The sequence below is a fragment of the Hibiscus syriacus genome, unplaced genomic scaffold, assembly GCF_006381635.1.
Source record: "Hibiscus syriacus cultivar Baekdansim isolate YM2019G1 unplaced genomic scaffold, ASM638163v2 tig00110387_pilon, whole genome shotgun sequence".
NCBI classification, from domain to species: Eukaryota; Viridiplantae; Streptophyta; class Magnoliopsida; order Malvales; family Malvaceae; genus Hibiscus; species Hibiscus syriacus.
In genome coordinates, this window is record NW_024062717.1 from 1,275,744 (window position 1) to 1,289,940 (window position 14,197).

General features: G+C 32.2%; 1 pseudogene; it reads left to right on the forward strand.

Annotated features, from left to right (window-relative positions):
- Positions 1-6,602: 6,602 nt before the first annotated feature.
- On the forward strand, positions 6,603-7,146 carry LOC120122372 (annotated as a pseudogene).
- The last annotated feature ends 7,051 nt before the right edge of the window (positions 7,147-14,197 follow it).

Below are 14,197 nucleotides of genomic sequence, written 5' to 3' on the forward strand. Positions count from 1 at the left end.
TGAGTGTTTATGTGAGTTTTACTGTGGTTTGGGGTATATATTGTTTGTTGCACTGTGGTATCCTTACATATGTTCTCTTCCACCCCTTGGTTCATTCTTTTTCCTCCACTTAGGTCTAAGGAGGTTTTTTAACGAGGGCTTTGAGGTGGTGTACTTTGCATCTATCTATAATAAAAAGTACCCTCTTTCAAAAAAAAATAGTAACTTTGACGAATTCCCTGGCAACGATGTCAATTTGACAACTATCGTTTTGATGTGAAAATAAATTACTTCTTCTCAATTAATTAATAAATGAAATAGGTAGTAAATAGAAGTAAGGGTCAATCCTCAGGGACTTAGAAAAATTCCAAATTTCTGTCTGAATTGTTTTAACCAGGCGAAAAGTAGTAAGGGGTTTTGGTAAAATGCGATTAAGTAAAAAAAAGATTAACTAAAAGGCAATTTTAAGTGAAAATAAGAAAACAAAGAATGTAACATTGAAATTGAATAAGGTAAAAAATAGTCTCAAGCCTCGCTTTAACTCAATTTCCTTTAGATCATCGAATTAGATTTTCCTATCGGGATTCACGTCGGTTACTTTGTCTACAAGGGAAATCCTCGTGACTCTATTTTGTATACCGAATACCCAAGGTAATCTTTGATTCCGGCTTTGGAATTGATCTGATCAACATCAATTGTCATAGATCAATTACCGTTTACGTTTGTGAAGACAGAATCGGATTGTTGCTTAATAACCACTAATTCCAATCTCAATTCCCTCTTGGCAATGCTATCTCACCAAGTGTGTTCCTAGAAAGTCGAATATGCTTTCAATAAGCCGGTCCTTCCTCCCACACATTTAATCGCAACAACCTCTTGACCGAAGTCAATCTTTGATTTTGAAAACTGTTTTGATTTTGAAAAATAAGCGAAAAGATTGAGAGAGATATTCCGAAGTTATTATGGGCCTGTTTCAATTCTCCCGTTGGAATTGAGTCATCACTTCAGCTCTCGGCTTACGAGAAAATTAGCTAAGCATGACAGAAGTCATACTTAGCATATTTAAAAATAAAGCTTAAAAATAAAAGGAAAAACCGATTGAAAAATAAAATTAAAGAGAGAGATTTAATAAAACTAGAAAGAAGAAAAAGATTGTAATTTGAGTTGTATGTTTAGGCTTGCCCCTCTTGGGGTATTTATAGCCTCTAAAAACCTATAGATAAGCAAAGAAATTAAAATAAAATAATCCTAAAGATAATTGTTTTTCTAAATTCAAACTTTAAAATAAATCTCATAATGCAACTCTGTCATTCGTCCATCTTCCAGAAGGTGCGCTGACTAGATCTTCTAGAAGCTGTCACGTCAGACCGTGTCATGCCCAGAGTCGTGTCCATGTCTCCAGCCGTGACCAAATAATAAAAAACTCATAATATGGTTGTTTTACCACCAAGTCTGGAAAGTAAGAACCTGCACGAAAATAAGCATAAAACAACCAAATCAGCAGCAATAAATCCATAAGATCGAAGAATTAACGAGCAAATACTACCGATTATGAACACTCATTAGATCCAGATTCCTCCACTGAATCCATGCGCTTCTACTCTGAAAGAGTTCAGGAACCTCTATTTTTTGATCACGTCGTCCGCTGTTCTTCCGCTGATTCTTGTCTCCAAAAGTGCCACCACCTGGGGGTTGGTTTTCCTCACCATTTCTTTAAAAATTCTTCTAAAGGAGTGGTTGGCAGCCCCTTGGCAATTCCAAGTTATGAATTTATCTATAAGATCAATTATCACAAAACGGTTCACCTTCAAAGGTTCGGGTTGCTAATCCCGTCCTGAACTACCACATCAACCAAGTTTTTGAATAGATATTCTTCATTGATTTTAATGCCTTTTTGTTCCTTTCTTCCCAAGTCTTCGTCAATCTTTTCGAGTTCATTGTTTTGGATCTCAACTACCTCTTTATTCGGTGTTAGTAATGTATCAAGTTGGTTCGAAACATCCTTTAATCAATATGCAATTTTGGGGTTTATTTGGTGGTCTCGATCCATAGATTTTCCTTGTCCTTAGTTCCTTCTTATTTGACTCATTTATTTTTCTTATCGGACCCCCAATCCCTATTCGTTTTCTTCCTTTAAATTCTCATTTCTTAGATTGATCCCTTTCCGATATTGAGATTGATGTGTGTTTTCCTTCCCCCAAGATTAGGTTATGCACTACTATCTCCGTGGTCTGTTCCTCATTGATAGGGATGATTGTTACATGTTCTGGTTCCGTGGTCTTTGAGTTCACTTTTTGCATGTGTTACCACTTCGGTAGCCATCTGAGTATCATTGTTTTCTTGGTTAATATTGCTCCTAGGTTCCTCTGTAGATGGTGTTCTAACTTTTATCCATTCTTTTGAAGATTTCCTGCTCCTCGTGGCTTTTTTCTGTTGGCTTTCTCTTCATTCTCTGCACCTTTCCTGACTTACATATGCCTCTTTTGGTAAACTATTTTGGTTTCCCAAGACTTCATGTACAACTCGATCGTTGCTTGTCCTACTATCTTTATTTTGAGATTCTTCATTTTTTTGTTGGCAAATCATCTTCTTGGAGCACGTTGAATCTTGATCCTTTTGTTTTCTCGTTCATGTTTGATGTTATTTGGAGGTTTGTTTCATTCCTTAGTCTACGTTTACTAGGTTCCACTACCATCCATGGTCCGTAGATTTCATTTGTCGGTTGTAAATCCTTGTTTTGTATTCATTTGCCTCCTTGTCGAGATCTTCCTGCCATCTGAATTTATTTCTGCCTGACTTCCGTTGTTTGTTTGCTAATCCCTCATTGTTCTTGTGCGTGTCCGTAGATTCCGCAGTTGTAACATATCAATTGGAGTCCCTCGTATTCTAGTTTTTGAATGAATCCATCTATTCCTATCTATGTTGTACGGGGACGGCAGAGGAGGGGCGTTTGAAGTACCAGAAACGTCCTTGGCACGGGGATGGTACTGGGACGGCCGGGGTACGTACCGGAGACGTGCCACGGTGGTAGGGTACGGCCGAACGATACGGGGGACGTTTTGGTGCTCGTTGGGGACGTTTCGGGGACGGCAAACGAACACCCTTTTTCTCACCAACGGAGTCTCTCTCTTCAGCAACTTCCAGGGAACCTTGTGTCGCCTCCGGTGCATCTGTAGGTTTTGGTCCCTCTCGAACCCTTGGTTGCAGATCTCGCAAATATAACGATCCGATTCCAGTAGTGTCTTTGGCGACTGAAACCAAACCCCATGAAAACGTACCTCAAACCCTTTTTCTGATCATGATTAAGTTCTCTCTCTTCTTTCTCTTTCTGCTGCTTCCGGTTACCGCTTTCGCTGTCAATCATCACCGTCGGCTTCGAACAATTACGGTATTTAATGAAAATAGGAAGTTGTTAACGCCAGTTGAAAATACCGCTTCCAGTTTTTGGTAAAAGAAGAGTGTTGCTTTATGGGGTTTAAGCCATCTGGTGTTTGTTTTGTAATAAATAGAAGAGAAAGAAGGTCTGTTTCATGTGGGGTGGGTTCCACCGAAATATGCTTGGACGATCCATAGTCGTTTGGGTTTGGTATTACGTGTATAGAGTCCAGAATGGGATGACCATCACTTTGCTGTTGATGATACCTCTCTGTTTCTGATGATCATCACTTTCTTTGGAATCTCCGAAACATATGTTTATTATAACAATATTTAATTAATTTAACAATTTAATTATGTTAGAAAATAATCTAATATACCACAACATAATGAAAAATATAAATTTAAGTTTTAAAGTTTTAGCCGAGATAATACTTCGTTTCGCTTGTGGTTTATAATGGTTGATATATACGTATATTTTTTTAATAGTTTGTGGTATTATAAAATAGTATCATTAGTCATTGATAATGCATAAATATGGCATAGATATAATTGTTTGAATTTAAATCTTTAAAGAAAAGTGACATTCTTCCTATACTATTGAAATCATTAAATAAATTCTAGCTATATTAATATATTAATTTTAATGAAACCGAAAGAAGCAGAGAAGATGAGCACCGAAACCATATTATGGTTTGATAATAAAAAGTACCTTTATGTTCATCTATACTTAATATTATGATTTCAGTCTTAAGATTTGACACTTTAATATTATAGTTTGATTATGGATTTTATTATTCTAGAGTTAATATTGTGGTTTGAATCTTGAGATTTGACATTTTAATATTGTTATTTGTTTATGAATTTTATTGTTCTAAACTTAATATTGTAGTTTGAGCCTTGATATTTGAATTTATTTATATTTTTTTACATTTATTTATAATTTTAAAATTATTTTATATGTTGTACCCTTACCGTCCCCGTACCCTATAATTTTAGAAATTGCCGTTTCCTATCCCCGTCCCCGTATCCGTATCATTGCAACATAGATTCCTATGCAAGGAATGAGAGGTTTGTTTAAGTCAGTTAGAACGGCCAGCCTTGCGAATCTACCTCGTTCTCCTCTTCTTGTATTATAATCCACTTTAACGATACTACCTATTGTAGAAGCAGTCATGTTGAATAATGATTTTGTGTAATATTTATATGGCAAACTTAGTAATCTTATCCATGCGACGATGTGTGACGGGTATTTTTCTGTAGTCGAGAATGATCGATTCCACGGTTGAATCGTGAGGTAACTTCTGAATATCGTCCAAGGGCCTTCTGTAATGACTTTCACGTAGTCTTCTTCATGTTCGAATTTTACGATAAAGTAGTTGTTGTCTAGATCTATTAGTTGATATCTTCCTTTTGGCTGCCACAGAGGTTGTAATCTTGCATCCAGGGTTTTAAAGCCAATTGTTCTTCCAAGGAGTCTAACAATAACTTATTTCTTCATGCTTCTGTCGAGCGAATTATGCACCTGTTCTGAGAATAGAATCACCGGGAAATCACCTGATTTGTCTATTTCATAATCACCAGTAATTAGTTCAATATCCTCCTCTTCCCATATTATACATGAATTTTTGTTTGCGTTATGGTTTCTTGTTACCATACTTGCGTAAGATTTTCTGGGTTCTTGATGAACTTGACTCGTTTGTTGATCTTCCATATCTTTCTTTCCTTGTCATTCCTGTGTATCATCCATATACACGTTTTTCCTTTTGTTCAGGCTGATATTTTCTTGGGTTTTACTTTTCTCAACCCCCTGTGATGGCAGAATCTCAATCGCCTCATGAATCCCTTGTTCTTGGATTGTTCTTGCAGTTTCTTTCTCCTTTTCCGAGGTCTCTGGAATTGCACCTTCTTGTTGTAGATTATCCGGTGGTCTTCCCCCACCAGCCCTGATGAAACTTGTCGCGCTATCGATATCGTTTTCTCTAAGGTTTTCCATCTCAACAGAAATATTATCTATACTCTATATTAGTTAATAATAAATTAATCTTATTTGGTAGTTTTTTACTATTCAAAAGATTAAATTTAGATAAAGAAAATAAATAGATATTATTTATTTTAAATAATAATTACTTTTACGTGGATTTTGTTATTTTTTAATTTCAAATTAAAATTTATAATAATAATTTTTTATACTATGACAATATTCTAATACTCGTTCTTGTACTAATACCTCTATAGTGCATCTTCCATTACCTATAAAGTGCATTTTCCTTATCTATTGGATTTTCCTTCCCGATATGGTTAGTTATTTAAGATAAAATAATGCAAGGGTTAGTCTCCGTCGTAACCTTAATCTCATTGCCTCTCTTTTCCCCTTTATCTGACGTTAGCATTTTTTTGCTAATGTAATATTTTATCTTGATTAATATACATTGATATGCGTTGTACACTTAATTTTAATATGTAAGTTTTTGAATAAAGATTTTTTACATAAAACTTAAAATTTATTTAAATGATAATGAATTATTTACCACTTGAATCATACGATTATAAAATTTAACATTTTATTAATATCGTTTTTTTTTTGCCTTTTCCTGGTTGCCTTCCACTTTCAGCTTATCAAGGGACGATACGTTCGAACAAAAAATATAATTAAGGAAAGAAAGAAGAGGGGGGACAATTCTGGAACAATTTCTAACATGCTGCATGACTCATGATTGGACAATTCAAATGAATACATTTAAATCAAATGGATATATATATATATATATATATATATATATATATATATATATATATATATATTGTCCACTCAAATTTTAAGATTTCGTTATGATTAATTCGAATCTATTAGTGTCATACATAATTTTAGTGGATAAGTCTCATAACAGATATTTTATACATACATAAATATTCGAATTTAAAATCTTACTTAAGTGATATTAAACTGTTTAATATTTGAACAAATTTTAATAATACTTACTGTACTTTGAGAATTCGGATAACATGAATACGGCCAGTGACTAGATTTTCCATGGAAAGCAGCAATTGCTACTTTTCTGGATGTTGAAAAGATAAATTGACCTTTCAGCAGTATTAAAAAAGATTATACGTTCAGCTACACAAGGCATAGTGGGGGATGAAACTTGTTGAATAAAACCTTGGAGTTTACTTTTTTATGCATAAAATCCTTCAATGGAACCAACTCCTTGAGCCATCTGAACCAGAAAAACACTTGGAAACTATATATGGCAACTTCAGTAACATCCACCCATTTCTCCCAGGAGTTGCTTCAAATCTTCCATTCAAGAAAATTTATTTTACACTCCTCTCTTTACCCAGCAATTTCCCAGCTCAAGGGCACAGTTATTCCATCAATGACATCATCCATACAAATGCAGCCACTGTTCTCCTCCTAGCCCTCGTTTGCACATCATTTCCGCTTCAGGGTTGTTTTGTATGGTCAAGTGTGCAACTAGAGGCTCAGTTTCTGCTGTTTCTGAGCCCAAGTTAGCCAATAGAGGAGTTGAGCAGAAAGCCTTAAATTCCTTACCGGTCGTAAAATACGCAACCGAACCGAAACGGCCGGGCCTCGGCACCGCTTGTGTTATATGCTTGTCGGAGTTCACCGCCGGGGAGGGTCTCCGTATTTTGCCAGAGTGCAACCACGGATTTCATACTAGTTGTATCGATACATGGCTTGGTTCACATTCTTCGTGCCCTACACGCAGGCACTGCCTGACTGAAACGAACAAGATTAATATGGAAAGCATGCAGCCAGTGGAACAGTGAACTAAGTTTGCACAAGGGCAGTGTTTTGAAAATCGGATCGGATCAACCGGTTCAATCGGTTCAACCGGAAATCGTTGTCTAGTCCGGTTTAATCTACACCGGTTGAACCGCTACTAGTGAACCGGTCAGAATCGCTGAACCGTTCGAACCGGACCGGCTGAAAACCGGAAAAAATCAAAAAAACCCGGAAAAAATAATTAAAAAAACCGGAAAAAACCGCCAATTTTATTTTTAAAAAAAATTAAACCAAACAACTTCGCTTGTTAAACGAGTTAAGTCAAACTCGAGTATTGCTGAGCTCGACTCGAACTTGAAAACTTTAAAAGTAAGCTCAACTCGACTCAAACTCACGAGCTAAAAATTATCAAGTTCAACTCGAACTCGAAATATAATATTGAAACTTGAACTCGAAAAGGCTTGAACTCAAAAAAATTTAAAAGTTCGATTGAAGCCTAAAATTCGAGCTTGATTGAAGTGAAAGAATAGTTCACTCAATGCTCATCAAAAAGCTCTATGATTTTGAATGTCAAATTACCTCTATTATTTATAGAAGTTAGTTGGGATGCTCTTTTATGTTTCTTAGCCATGTGAGATTGTTTTGTTCTCATATTTTTACTCTTTAGACTTTTGGGATGCTCTTCTATGTTTCTTAGCCATATGAGATTGTTTTTTTTTTAAAAATTAAACAAAAAATATCATTTTATTATGATTTTTTTAGCCCCAAATTTATTTTTTAATTATAGTTATATAATTATATTTATTATTTAATATGTTTTACCTTAAATATTATGTTGTAATTAATTTGAATCATTTTGTTTTACTTGATTTTATAGTTTTTAACTTATATATGTTATGACTTGCTTTAAATATGATTTGTGATATAAAAAATTATTTTTTATTAAATATTTTCGGTATTTTTATTTAATTTTTTAAATAATTATGATGTCATCTTATTTTTCCGACCGATTCAACCGGTTGAATCAGTAAACCGATAATATGATCGATTCGCTAATCGGTCCAATTCTAAAAATCATGCACAAGGAAAATGCAATGTGGCCGTGGTAAAGAGAAAGCATTATTAAAAGAAATAATTAAATATGAAAAGAATTGAACACGTTCGTCGAGGAACATGATTACAGGAATAGTTTAGAAGCACTTTACAGTGTCATGAAACAGAATCTAGCAACAGCAACTAAAGCAAAAGAAATAAGTATTAATGTTAACTCTGGTATAACTGAAGTGAACGGTGATACCTAGAAACAATTGTTTTTGTCTCAACTAATAAAAATAACTTATTAAGAGTATCCACTAAAAGGACTACAAAACATCCTAGGTTGTGTAAATCTGGGTACTCGAATTTTTTGGATATTCAAAATATTTGGATCGATAATTTTTTGGTTCGTGTCCCAACTCGGAAGTTTTCGGATTTTGCGGGTACTCGGATACCTGAATTTTTTTTAAACTATTAAATAAAAAACACACACAAATTTAAATGTTCGAAACTTCGAAGTATATAATCTGACAAATTTAAATGTCAGGAAAAAATGAGAAATAAGATCTAACCTAAATTAATACCATGTAGAATTGTATGTTTACTGGTGAAAATAGAACTTTTATTCACAGTGAAAAAATAAAAGCAGTACAAGGGGTTTTATACTAAAGGTGTTAGATTTCTAGTTGATCTATGAGTTAGAGATCTAGTTGATCTAAGATTCCTAACTAAATAAACTTTATCCTTATTTACAAATAAAATTAGAGTTAGAGATGAACTAAAATATTAATATTTATAATTTCATTAGAAGACTATATCAAGAGACGGTTATAACTCACAAATTATCTTATCTTGTACTGAGATAAATCTAAAATACAAGTCTAATACAAAGTAAAATACTAAATACTACACTTCTCTTAAATTGGAGATTATATATTATATAGATTTTAATTTTATAAATTAAATATTTAGTTAATATATTAAAAAAAAATTAACCAGGTACCCGGAAAAATCAATGGTAATTTTTTTAGAAAATTACCGGGGTTTTTTTAATCCGAGTCGATGGGTCGGGTCAACCGGGTCAGGTAATTTTGCATACCCCTATACCCTATAACTACCAAGTGAAAATCACATGACAAGTTAACATTATCTAACTAATTTATCATACTGAGAAAAAAAAACTAGATCACAATGAAACTCAACTACAGCTTTATATATAACTTTACAACTAATTTAAAACCATTATCTAACCGCTCCTAACAAATATAACTAATTAACTATTTCTTAACACTTCTCCTTACATTGGAGGGTGATATACATCTTTTACCCCCAACTTGAATAATAAATATTTATGTTGACTAACTTTAAGATCTTTGGTTTGGTATATCGGTTTGTTGATCATAATGAATCCTTATAAAATCCTTTTGAATATTTTCTCTTATAATATGATAATGTATCTCTACATATTTTTTGTGTTCGTGATAAATCAGATTAGCTGCAATCTATAATGCTGCTTGATTATCACAAAATACCATTGCTAGATCATCGTGTTTAATCCCTAGTTCATTAATCAATCCTTTCAACCACAAGAACTTGGCTATTGTTGAAGTCATTCCTTTATACTCGATTTATGTCGATGATCTTAACACAACATGCTATTTCTTTAACTAACAATTCTCCCATCTTGGTACTGTAATTTGTTACAGATCTTCTTATCATAGGACATGATGTCCAATCATAATTACAAAATACATTTATTTGAGTCTTGTTGCAAAAAAGATGCCTTGGTCATTATTTTTCCTCATACCTTATGATTCAAAGAGTTGCCTCATAATGCAACTTCTTAGGCCTTTGTATGAACGAGATCAAGTGTTGGACAATATATGCTATTTTTTATTGACTATGTGTTAAACAAAGTAAACGACCAATAAACCGTTGATACATCCCAACATCTTCAAGGACTTCACCCTGTGTCAAAGCCTTTGTTGCTTCATCGTATTCAACTGTGATCATGAGCTTCTGATTTTGTTCAGGTGGGGTTTATGTACATCGTGTTCCCTTTAAACCTAAATCAACTACAATCTTCAAGGTATATTTTCACTAATTCAACCCAATGCCTTCCTTTAATCTAACAATCACAATACCGACAAATTACTTGAGATAACCAAGATCCTTCATCTTAAAATTCTGATGAAGAATAGTTTATAGCTCGCCTATTAAATCACCATCATTCCCCATAGTCAAAAGACCATTAACATAGACTAACACAAAGACTAGTTTATCTTTTTTTCACTTTGTGAACATAGAATAATCATGTAGACTCTGTACATAACACAAAAGCTTTCATTAATTTCAAATTCCATTGACCCGATGATTTCTTTAATCCATACAAAGATTTAAGCAACCGAAACACACACGTCTACCTATGATTGTGAAAGCCTTCTGGAAGTATCATGTAAACTTCCTCATGTAGGTCATGTTGTAGAAAAGCATTAAACACGTCCATTTGGAATAGAGACTAATCAAACATAACATGTAACTTCCCAAACTTGATCACCATCAGATGAGCCTAAGATGTTATATTGGGCTACTGAAGAAATCACTAAATTTAAAATATTTTTCTATTTCATTTTTAAAATATATTTACAATCTCAATACATGGAATAAGATTTTATGAATACAATATCCACTAAAAGTAATAGTACAATACTTTAGAGGAAGATGTTGGAAATCATATTACAACAATGCTTCTCGTATAAGCTCAAGCTACTAACCCACAAATGAAAACATTCAAACGCTGAGACTTACAAAGCTCCATGGTATATCGTTAACCTACAATATACATCATAAATCTCATAAACATAAACATACTAGCAGAAATAACGATAAAAAATAAGTACATGAATGATTCATAAATCCAAACGCAACATGTTTAAGGTTTATTCATTTCTTTCACAATAATATTAGTCTTATGCTTTCCTTAGTCCACAACTAAAGTCCTAGTCATGAACATATTTTGATCTCTAGTCTCAACAAAATCAAGTCATACATTATCACATGCATATAAACAATTGTAGAAATCACTTTCACAATAGCAATCAGGTACTAATAATTAATGGGGAACCCGATGTCACACATGCCTTGATATAATTTCCACCAGTCATAACTAATTATCTCTTGGTCTCATCATAGCCATCGGATATAGATCATAGAGGAAACTCGATCTCACGTATGTCTTGCTATAATTCTTGTTCACAATACTTTTAGCAATGGCTCGATGATTTAAACCAAGTGGCATAGATATCCAATAATCATTATCACACACAATCACAACATGTATATGTGCACATATACCACTTTCATCAATCATTTTATTACAATGTCAATCAAGCTTAATTAACCTTAACTATTTAATTTTAGAGGAAGAAATTGTGATAAAACTCGCCCCTTAACTCTTCATATCTCTCATGACAAACAAGAAAAAAAATTAGGAGAAATGATGATGGCATAAAGGAGGTTTGAAAATGTGGGTCAAAAATGTAATTAAAAGTAAAATAATAAAAAATGGAATATTTTGATACAAGTAACCCTATAGCCATCAACTATACATGACATCCCTATGCTCATATCCCATATGAGTATTGAATTTCGGAGAAAAATGAGAAATCACCCAAATGATCCTCTAATTTTTACTCAACTCTCGAGTTCATAAAAACTTTCAATTACTTTAAGAAAGGCCTCAAAGCCTATTAAATTGAGCCCAAACTTAGTCCCGTGAAACTCAAGCCATAAATAAATCATCCATCATTAACCCGAGTCAACGTTTAAACATTGACTCGAAAATTCAAGTTGTTACATACAATCTTAGACTAGACTATGAAGATCGATGTCTTAAAAACAATTAAACATACAATGTAACTTACATGGGTTAATGAGGTACTATTGTAAGGGATTGACAATAGCAATGATAATAAAAATGGCAATGATAATGTCTAGAACATTAAAGTCATTGTATTTGACAACAATGAACACTATTGTAAGGGAATCAATCACTCTATTTGACATTAACTTTTTCTATCAACCAATTGGAATATTTGTGAGATGTAGTAAGACAACAATGGCGGAGCAAGAAACTCGCAATCACAAACAAAAGTAACATAAAACCAACAAATGATGAAAAAATCAAAAGAAGAATGATTGAAAACTTGTCCATAAATAGTGCTCTTCAAATTTGGAAAAAAATTGTAACAAATAAGTTTTGAAACACAAATGGGTGTTTTTTACGAAATAAATTTATTTGAGATGATTATAAGATAATATTTATTTTAGAAAAAATTAATATAAAAAACGTAAAAAATTCAAAAGAGTTCCACCTAAACTTTTGCAAAAATTGAATTTTTGGAACATTGATAGCTATTGGTGTTTTTCACTAAATAATTTTTTCTAAGATAATTATAATATAATACTTATTTAAAAAAATTCTTAATTATTAATAATATATGGACAATTATCAATCTAAATCAATCTCACTTATAGACTCCTGTATAAGATAACAAATCTCCAGAGTCCTAATCGCATCCAAACACATAGATTAAGAAATTTTTGACCTTTAACAATACTAAAAACAATCTAATTTCAAATTATTGTTATGTTGTTGATAAATTCAAATTCAAAATTTAAAGATAATATTATTAAAATGTAATTATAAATTTTAAATATAAATCATAAAATAAATATGAGAATATAGTAATAATAATGTTCCCAGTTACTAAATTGTATGCGTCATTTAATCACATGACCGTCTACTGACAAATGATACTTGTGCTTTAAATTTCGATATATATAAGCATAAACACGTGTGCTTTAAGCCTATTAGAATTCATATAGGAATTTATAGATTTGACTACAAAAAGTTTTGGCATTTATATTGCTTTTCAGTACAATACAATAAAATTATAATTAAATTAATTTTCTTTTTAAGATCTCTATCCTGATAAAGCTTAAAATTAATGCCCACTTCTAACGAATGATAGAGGATAAAATGTAGGGTAAATTAATGTATGTTTAGTATCTTAATTATCATTTTTATTTTATTTTAATAATTTAGTTATATTTTTTAAAATTATATTTGGCTTCTAGTTTTGATTTTATTTTAGTTATCTATTACTAAAAAATTAATGGCGACACTAACGTGTCACCATAAAGTAATATCATATTATCATTGAAAAATATAAAAATAAACTCACATCAGTAACTTTGTTAATTTTTTAACGTTGGGTGATTAAAATGAAACTAAAACGTAATATTAAATATGTTTTAAAAAACAAGGTAAATTACAAATTTCATCATTGAACTTTACTCTCTCTTCTATTTTGCTCACTGAACTTTAAAAGTTTTCAATTTTATCATTGAAGTTAATATATTGAGTTTTTTTGTCACCCCACCCTTAAATAGTTAACGACGTTTTAAAAAATAAAATTTTCACCAAAACGACGACATTTTGCATCTATATAATAATCTATTTGTAATGTCGTAATGAGAAAATGACTAAGTGACCAAAAAAACCCCAATGTATTAAATTCAGTTAGGAAATTGAAAAAAATTAAAGTACATTAAATGAAATAGGAAGGAGAATAAAGCTCAGTTACCAAATTAATAATTTATCCTAAAAAATAATTAGATGACCAAAATAAAACAAAAGTGATAAATAAAATACTAAACGTGTGGTTTATTCTAAAATATATTGGTACTCTTTTCCTACTATATGCCCCAAGTTAATCCTGATTACTCCCAAATACAATTCATTTTAAAACTAAAAAGATTATAATTCTCAAAACTCAAAACTCTACCTTTTCTTAATAAATAAAAAAACTCTACCTTTTCTCATATATAAAGATTGTGCAAATGAATTTAACAATCTAAACCTAAAATACCCAGACCCTGCCAAAACTATGTCCATTGCCACATCCACTCAAGTTCAAGATTTTCTAGGAGAATTCCACTACTTTAGAAGGTTTCTTCTGTATACACCATATGTTCAAACACAACCAAGCCCTGAAA